The following is a 7417-nucleotide window of genomic DNA, read 5'->3' on the forward strand; positions in this document are numbered from 1 at the left end:
GGCCTCATTCCCTGTTACTCTCCCGTTGGCCGTGGCGCCAGGTCGCGGCGGAGGATCTGGAGCTGAGCCCACGCAGTTGAGGTTGAGGAAGAAGGAGACGAGGGAAGCAGCAACAAGACTGCTGGCTGGTGACGGGTCAGCGGCCACGAGAGGAGGGGGAAGGGGGACGACGTCATGCTTTCTCGCCACCTGCACGTCCTCGTCCCATAGTCCGCTGCTCCTTGTCTGCGCCGTTTCAACTCCAGCTGCAGCAGTGCGTCTCCATGATCCTTCCCCTCCTCCGGCCTCTCTCCTTCCATAGCTACTTATGCTGCAATAGTTTCAGTGCAAATATAGTCAGGTATTTAACTGCTTGTTTTTTTTTACAGTTTTAGCTAATTGGCTGGGTATCTACTTTCTCTTTTGTGTCTGCACATATAATCGATTCGCTGGCCCAGACTTGCATGTTCTCTAATTATCTTGCAGTGCTAATAAGTAATTAGGACATATTCTTGGTCCATACTTGCATTAGAACATGCCACATAGAAGAAGGTGGCATAACTTGGGATAAGAATGGCCACATGAACATTCCGTTCATGATATTGTGATTAGTGATCAATACATGCAGCAGTACTGCAATGGTGCTATCATTGCATGTTTGCAAAAGATGTCTGTAAATTATTGATCTTCAGCGTGTCTCCTACTTACTATTAGTTCAACTGACCCAATCTTTCTGGTCTTATTGCTATGATTAATTGCTCTATTTCTTGGTTTTTGTATTGTAGGACAGGGAGGCAGAAGAGAGGACATGCTGAAGAATGAAGGTGGACAAACGTAAGTAGTACTTGGCACTATTCAGATTTTCTTTGTTATTGCATTACAGGATTGTAGGGTGTTCGGATTTTAAATGCTGGCAATGATCGAGGTGTCTGGGTTTTAGTTCTGATTAGATGTGTATCAGGTTTTAGTTCTGATGAGATACAGAAATTGTTGAGACAGGGCATGAATGGTATATATTTTAGCCGTGCTTTTATTCTCCTTTGCTCTTTCCAAAGGGACTACTCTACTTTTCTGTTAACCATTAGTAATATATTTTTCAGAGCCGAATCCATTTATTAAATGAGGAGAGGTGTATGAGACAAATAAAAATGTATGGAACTATGGTTCATGACTTTATGTGAAGGATTCTAAGTGAGCAAGTCATTTTACTGGGGCTAATGAACACATACCACAATTTGCAGAGTACTTTGCTTTTCTGGTTGTTTTGCTAAGAGACTGTTAATGATAAATCAGATGTTTTCCTTTCTTTAGTATGCTTAGCAATAATATTTTACGTTGGCTATTAAATTGGACTTCTTTCTGGTTACGTGATTCCTCTTATAATTACAGATCTTCGTTTATTTACAATATTCTATGGCTACTAAGGTTACACATTTGTTCTACAGTTTGCAGTGAGAACAAGCTATTTCTGATGGCTCTGTCCTATTATTGTAATGTTCACGTGTTTGCTTTCAAATATTTTGAGTGCTCATATCAACAAAACTATTTATTATTGGCTATTGTGTCTGTCAGCAGGTGCACATGAACAGCAAGGCATGTTTGGCGTCGTACTTGACCGTGCTGCAGAACAACATCTTGTGGTTCTACTCAAGGGTTGACGCCGAGCACCGGGGCGTACTGCAGGTGTAGCGCCCTGCGTCCTTTGTCAACGTCCATAGCATCAAGGACCTCCTCGCGCCCCTGTGCAGATGGCACTCGCTCGTGATCACAGGAAACCAGACGACGCATGTGTCCGTTGTCTGTCAGCGCCGACAAGGTTGGTTCTATGTTAAGGCCCTGCGTCCTCACGTAAGAGGGCATGATTCATAAGGTAGGTACTGATTGCATCTTCATCTCTATTTTTCATTTGGTCTCGATTCTTTCACTTGGTGCTACACAAGGTCAGGTCAGCTTGGAACATCGCCTCCCAAATTCAGGTCAAGGAGGTCATAATCTCCTTCTAGATATCTTAGGGTTTAGATTTAAACGAATAGATGTAGCCATATCAATGTGCAAAGTAGAGGAAGTCGTAGTGAACATTCATAGGCTTGCTCTTGTGCTAGATAAGAAAGATTCAGAAAACTATTATTCAACGGTCACCAGAGCTTTACTGCTCTTTGTATGCACTGCAAGAATTATTCTGCAAGGGTAGCCGGCTGCACATTTGTTGTTTTCCCAGTCATTTAAGAATATTAGTTAAAGTGGATGGTGATACGATGTTTATACCATTTGAGGTATCTATTCTTTTACAAAGCATGTGAAAATACTTAAGGTTCTTTTAAAGAAGAGAGATAGGGAGGGAGGGAGGAAAACTCAATTTGTGCAATTAAAACTGACGATTATAATCCAAACTGGAATTGTTGCCCACGGAAATTCAGAACCTTCGTAGTTGTCGTTAACTTGGACCTTAGTTATTTCAGATTTCAGAATTGCATTTGTGCAGTAATTCTCTAGAAGTCGTGTAATACAGACATATTAATAAGTTTTTTCTTGAATATGCAGAAAACAAATACTTCAGGCACGATGGATATTGATGTAGACTACATCAAAGTGCTGCGGGACCAAATTGAGGTATGCTCCACACAGACACAGCATCTTAAAAAATTATCATTTTCCACTGCATATTAAGATGTTCTGTTATTTTTTAGACAAGTACAAACTGACTAAGTAATAATACAGATAAAAAGCCATACATTCTCATTTTTCTTCTCTGTATTTTTTCTTGTTCATACCTGCAGAAAAATTGTGGTGGTGATGATTGATCTGTATTTTTTGAAGGGGGTCATTGGTCATGACTCCACTATAGCATAGGTGATAATTCCTCACCCTATATTTGCGTGTAGTAGCCTCAAACATCAACTTTCTTATGATTTTTCTCTAGCATGTTGCTCGCTGGTTTTGACTATTGATTTTGGTAGACGGTGCCCAGTTTAGGACATGATCCAACTCTCAGTTACATACATGGACCTTCTCTTTCTACATCTCTATGGTAGTAAACTTTCTTACTTTAGAGACGGATCAGAAGGCGTTTCTTTTGCTTTTGGTGTTGAGGATGCACAAAACTATGCACAAAATGAAGGTACTAGACAATAATGCACTTTTAGATGGTACACTGGTGCTGATGAATCAATTTTTTTGTTACTGCTTTATGCTTCTGACAGTGTGCGCTAGCTTATCTATTATATCAGATAATACTATCTCACACATGTAGTGCATATTGGTTATTTTCACTTGATTTGGATAAGTAAAGTGCGGCTATATTTTTCTTAACTGTTCCTATTCTTTGACAATCTTCTGCTTCGGTTTCTGTTTCTTTCTTGTTTCAGGTTCTTCATATCGAATGCCTATTAATTAGTCACATGTCCATAGATACTTTATTATGCCCTTTAATGATCTCATCCCATGCGACTGACATATGAGTTATACATATGCATGGTTGTGAGAATTAGAGGGACAGTTAGTGTTCCCTTGAAGAAAAGTGCAAGCATGATCTACTTTAAATTGGAACACTTATGTTAGAAAACATGGTCAATGGACTGTACAACAAAATCATTTTTTCAGTAAATTGTGACAGATCCAAAATAACCAACCGAAAACAACAAAATTATTTTTTCAGTAATTTGTGATGCCTCATAGACATGTTTTCACTTAGATTAGAACAACTTAAGAAATATCCTATGTAAGATAGGTTGTAAAGTAGTAGTTGTATATACATAGCTACAGTGTGTTTCCTGAACATCACAACTTCATCTTATGATGTGCTCACTGTAATCATATTTTTTTTTGTTTCATGTAAAGTAGTAGTAGGTTCTTTTGATGCCAATGATTCATTATCTGATCCCATGAGGCACTAATATCATGCTAGCTCTGTATTTTGTTGGTGGTATTCCCACTGTAATTCACTCTCAACATGCCGGTAAATTCGAGTTTTGTTTCTTTTATTCTCACATGTAATTTCTTTGTTCCATCTTTGCTATGAGCCAGTGCTAATGTTCTTGTTTTCCTGCGGTTGTCGCCACTGTACTTTGTTCCTTGCATGAACAAAAGAGGATTAATGAAACAACATTCGTGCTGAAGAAGAAAAAGGATATGTTGCCCATCAATTCTATCATACTCAAGAATCGCCATTCATTTTGTGAGGTTAAAAGGATTGTCCGCTTCCTTCCTTGCATGATAACCACATCAATGGATTGGTGTTGAACATAACAAGGTATAAGGCCATCCATACTCATTTTTCTTATCTGCATTTTTAATTGTTCATTTCTGGAAAAAAATTGTGCTGGTCATGATTGATTTGAGTATCATGATTTTGTAAATTAGATTCAAATGTTAGAACCAACGCTGATTTTGTAGTCAATCGGTTGTGTTGTAGTGAGCTGAGGGTATTATACATCTCATGTTGCACTCTCAAAATTTGATTAGTAATTTTGTCAAATAATAAATAGAAGCATTGTTATCATAAGTGTTGATTGGTCATGCAATCACTGCAGACCTTAAAAAGAAGGGCTTGTGAAATATTGCTCGAGCTGCATCGACATATGCTAGCTAAATATAAGAATGCAAAACATATCGAACCTCATCTGTCCTTACTCATATTATAAGTAAAATATGAACGTTTCGTGTCTCCAGTTGGTTCTCTATCAAAGGAAGATGCATGCACACTTCGTGTCTCCAACCGGTTTAGATCATAGGAAACTATGGCACAATGCACAGCAGAATTTTCTTGTTACAGCTCACTGAAAATTTGTGTTCTTGCCTACGGTATTGCCTTTTGGTTAAGCTAGGAATTGTTTCATTATTGAAAGCTTTCATCTGCATATATGGTCGTAAGGGGCTGTATATTTATTTTGCTTCATTCATTATTTTGGTTTATTTATTTTGCACAGAAAACCATCTTTGGTATGCTTTGATGGGGCTTATTTAATATAGTTCAAGGAAAATTTGAAGTAGTGGCAAACCAGCCATGAAAAGTTTGAGAGGGCTATGCAACCACAAGAAATGATGTGCTCCTGTCATTTTGCCATGATCTTGTGGCCCCATTCCACAGGTGGCACATCAGTTCCTTAGGTGGATCCTCAGCAGATCGAGCCGCCTCACCCCCTTGCAAGCAAACCTTGACCATGTCTGCTGGCACATGCAGCGATCACTCTACCTGAGTTCCATGACTGCATATCTTAGTCACAATAAGCTAAATGACCAGAGCTATTTATATGATGCATCTCTATCTATGTATCCTGCTTTTTCAAAGCAATGTAAATGGGATTGAATTGATCTTATCATGAACTGATCTCATGCCTTTGTTTTGGCCTATAAACGTGACATGCAATGTAATATATAATGCTATGTATCGACAACATGCTGAAATATCTATTTTTGCTTCAAGATTTTATAGTCTCTAAATATTCTTACTATTCTTGGCTCCCTCTCGAATGGCGCAACGGGTCATCTAGTAGATATAAACCGAGATACCCTGCCCGAAGGGAGAGCAGGTTCCCCTGCAGGCCCAAGTCGAAACTACAGTTGCCATCCTCTTTCGCCACCCGCACGCTCAGGCTGAACATAATTGTTTCTGCCCTCGGCAAAGCTCCTAGTTCAAACATGATTTGTGTTGCTGATCCGCAATTCAACTCAAAGACTACCATACAGCGGAACCCATTTGCACGGATGACTAGCAGCCATTGTATTTGGTGGGTGCTCCTCATGTCGAGCTGACGAAGAGACAACACTCCTTCAAAGAACTGAGGAATAACACGGAGAGGTTAGAGAGATGCCAGGGGTCTCTCTTTATCCACACTCGCAGTGCAGAGAGTTTGATGGGCATGTTTGATGTTAATTCGTAGAGATGTACAGGAGGCACCCATCGTTCCACTACTAGGGAAAAGCCTAGCAGTAGCGTGGGTATTTTGTGTATCAGTAGCACGGGTACCCGCGCTACTGATAAGGCGCTACAGCTATACCTAATTACCAGTAGCGCTTCTCGTACCAACGCTACTGCTAAGTGCTTTAGCAGTAGCGTTTTCCTGTCCAGCGCTAAAGAGCGCTACTACTATATTTTCTCATATCTTTTTTTAGCTGTGTATTTGCGATGTTTTTTATAGGTTTTATACAGTATTCTAATCATATCATAAACATGCAATATGCTCATCATATTATACACATAATAGTCTCATCATATCATCCAACACAAATCATGTCGTCTCATCATAATCACGAATAGCTATACAAGTTACATGACATGTCTCATCATACATAATGTAGTACTTCTTGAGGCGCCGGTTTGTATCCCTCTCTCGCACTAGCGTGAACCTAAACTAACTACTGGCTATCGCTCCGAAACCGGAAACCGGTAAACCTGGGCCTGATACTCCGGCCACTCGTCGTATACTCCTGGCGTAGCACTTCTTCGTCATCGATGATCTATGTACCTGCATCGTTACATGAGTCGATGATGTGCAACATATATATTTGAGCAGCGGAAAGAGACAGACTTGGCAAAAATAGAAGCAACATATCATAAGCATAAATAACAAAGTTCATCGTACCCAAAATGCCCTAACTAGAGTGATCTTCGCTAGTTGAGGGGGACGGTTTAATTATATCACAAATAAAGTTTTGCCGTGCATAACTCAAAGTTTCGTCATTGAGAAAGTATGGACTAAACGGACACATTGTCATACTCCGCCTGATTAAAGACATCGACACTTGGACGATAGCCGGCCGTAACAAGATAACAACCTGCTGCATAGACCTCTACAGAATGCAGAGGTGCACATTTCGTGCAAATTTTGTAACTAACAGACGTTGTCTTCCCTCTCTCATATTCAATGAAAAGCTGCAGAACAGCATTTTCGTAAAAAAAAAACCTCTCCATGTACATTTATGTTCATATTCTAATAGGCATAAAGGTTTTGCGAAGGCACTTTAAAAAAATACTTTGTTACTTGGAGCACCTATTTGATTTCTATGTAATAGAAAGATGTTGGTAGAACTAGTAAATATTTTCTTAAGTAACCATATCTAACAGTAAAGTGTAGTTGATCAATGGAACGACGAGTGGAACTCTAGAGATGGGAAAGGAAACTTGTGTTTGTGTGTTGTGGGGGGGGGGGGTATGTTAAGAAAATACGGACATACATTTTAAGAGCACACCTGATGCAATGTGAGTCGCTCTGCATTATAAATCAGTTCTCCTCATCACTATCACACAACAAATCGTCATCATGAGCACCTAGGGAGATTTAGAGATCAAATCCATGCAAAAAGTAATAAGGTCAGGCAGCCATGAGAGAAAAATATACGTACGTGTACGAGTAATTAGTTAGGTGCAGCTTGAGTACCTTCTGCTATAGGAGGATGCGGAAAAAGTCCAATCTCCCGAAGGTTGGGATGGGTGTCGAGG

At 39.7% G+C, this 7417-nt stretch overlaps 3 long non-coding RNA genes across 5 annotated transcripts; 2 read left to right on the forward strand and 1 right to left on the reverse strand.

Moving 5' to 3' along the window:
• Positions 1-36: 36 nt before the first annotated feature.
• Positions 37-1621, forward strand: LOC119343923. Of its 2 annotated transcripts, none has more exons than XR_005166338.1 (3): positions 37-253; positions 765-813; positions 1552-1621. It is a non-coding gene; the product is annotated as an uncharacterized LOC119343923 (long non-coding RNA). The 2 variants fall into 2 exon arrangements; XR_005166337.1 differs by having other exon boundaries at positions 1555-1617.
• Positions 1622-1685: 64 nt separating this feature from the next.
• On the forward strand, positions 1686-3066 carry LOC119343925. 2 transcript variants are annotated; one of them, XR_005166341.1, is made up of 4 exons: positions 1686-1849; positions 2521-2589; positions 2757-2829; positions 2937-3066. It is a non-coding gene; the product is annotated as an uncharacterized LOC119343925 (long non-coding RNA). The 2 variants fall into 2 exon arrangements; XR_005166340.1 differs by having other exon boundaries at positions 2757-3066.
• A 3077-nt stretch (positions 3067-6143) lies between these two features.
• Positions 6144-7417, reverse strand: LOC119343924. The gene is made up of 3 exons (XR_005166339.1): positions 7356-7417; positions 7153-7246; positions 6144-6443 (listed from the first exon to the last, which is right to left on the reverse strand). It is a non-coding gene; the product is annotated as an uncharacterized LOC119343924 (long non-coding RNA).

The sequence above is a fragment of the Triticum dicoccoides genome, unplaced genomic scaffold, assembly GCF_002162155.2.
Source record: "Triticum dicoccoides isolate Atlit2015 ecotype Zavitan unplaced genomic scaffold, WEW_v2.0 scaffold146700, whole genome shotgun sequence".
NCBI classification, from domain to species: domain Eukaryota; kingdom Viridiplantae; phylum Streptophyta; class Magnoliopsida; order Poales; family Poaceae; genus Triticum; species Triticum dicoccoides.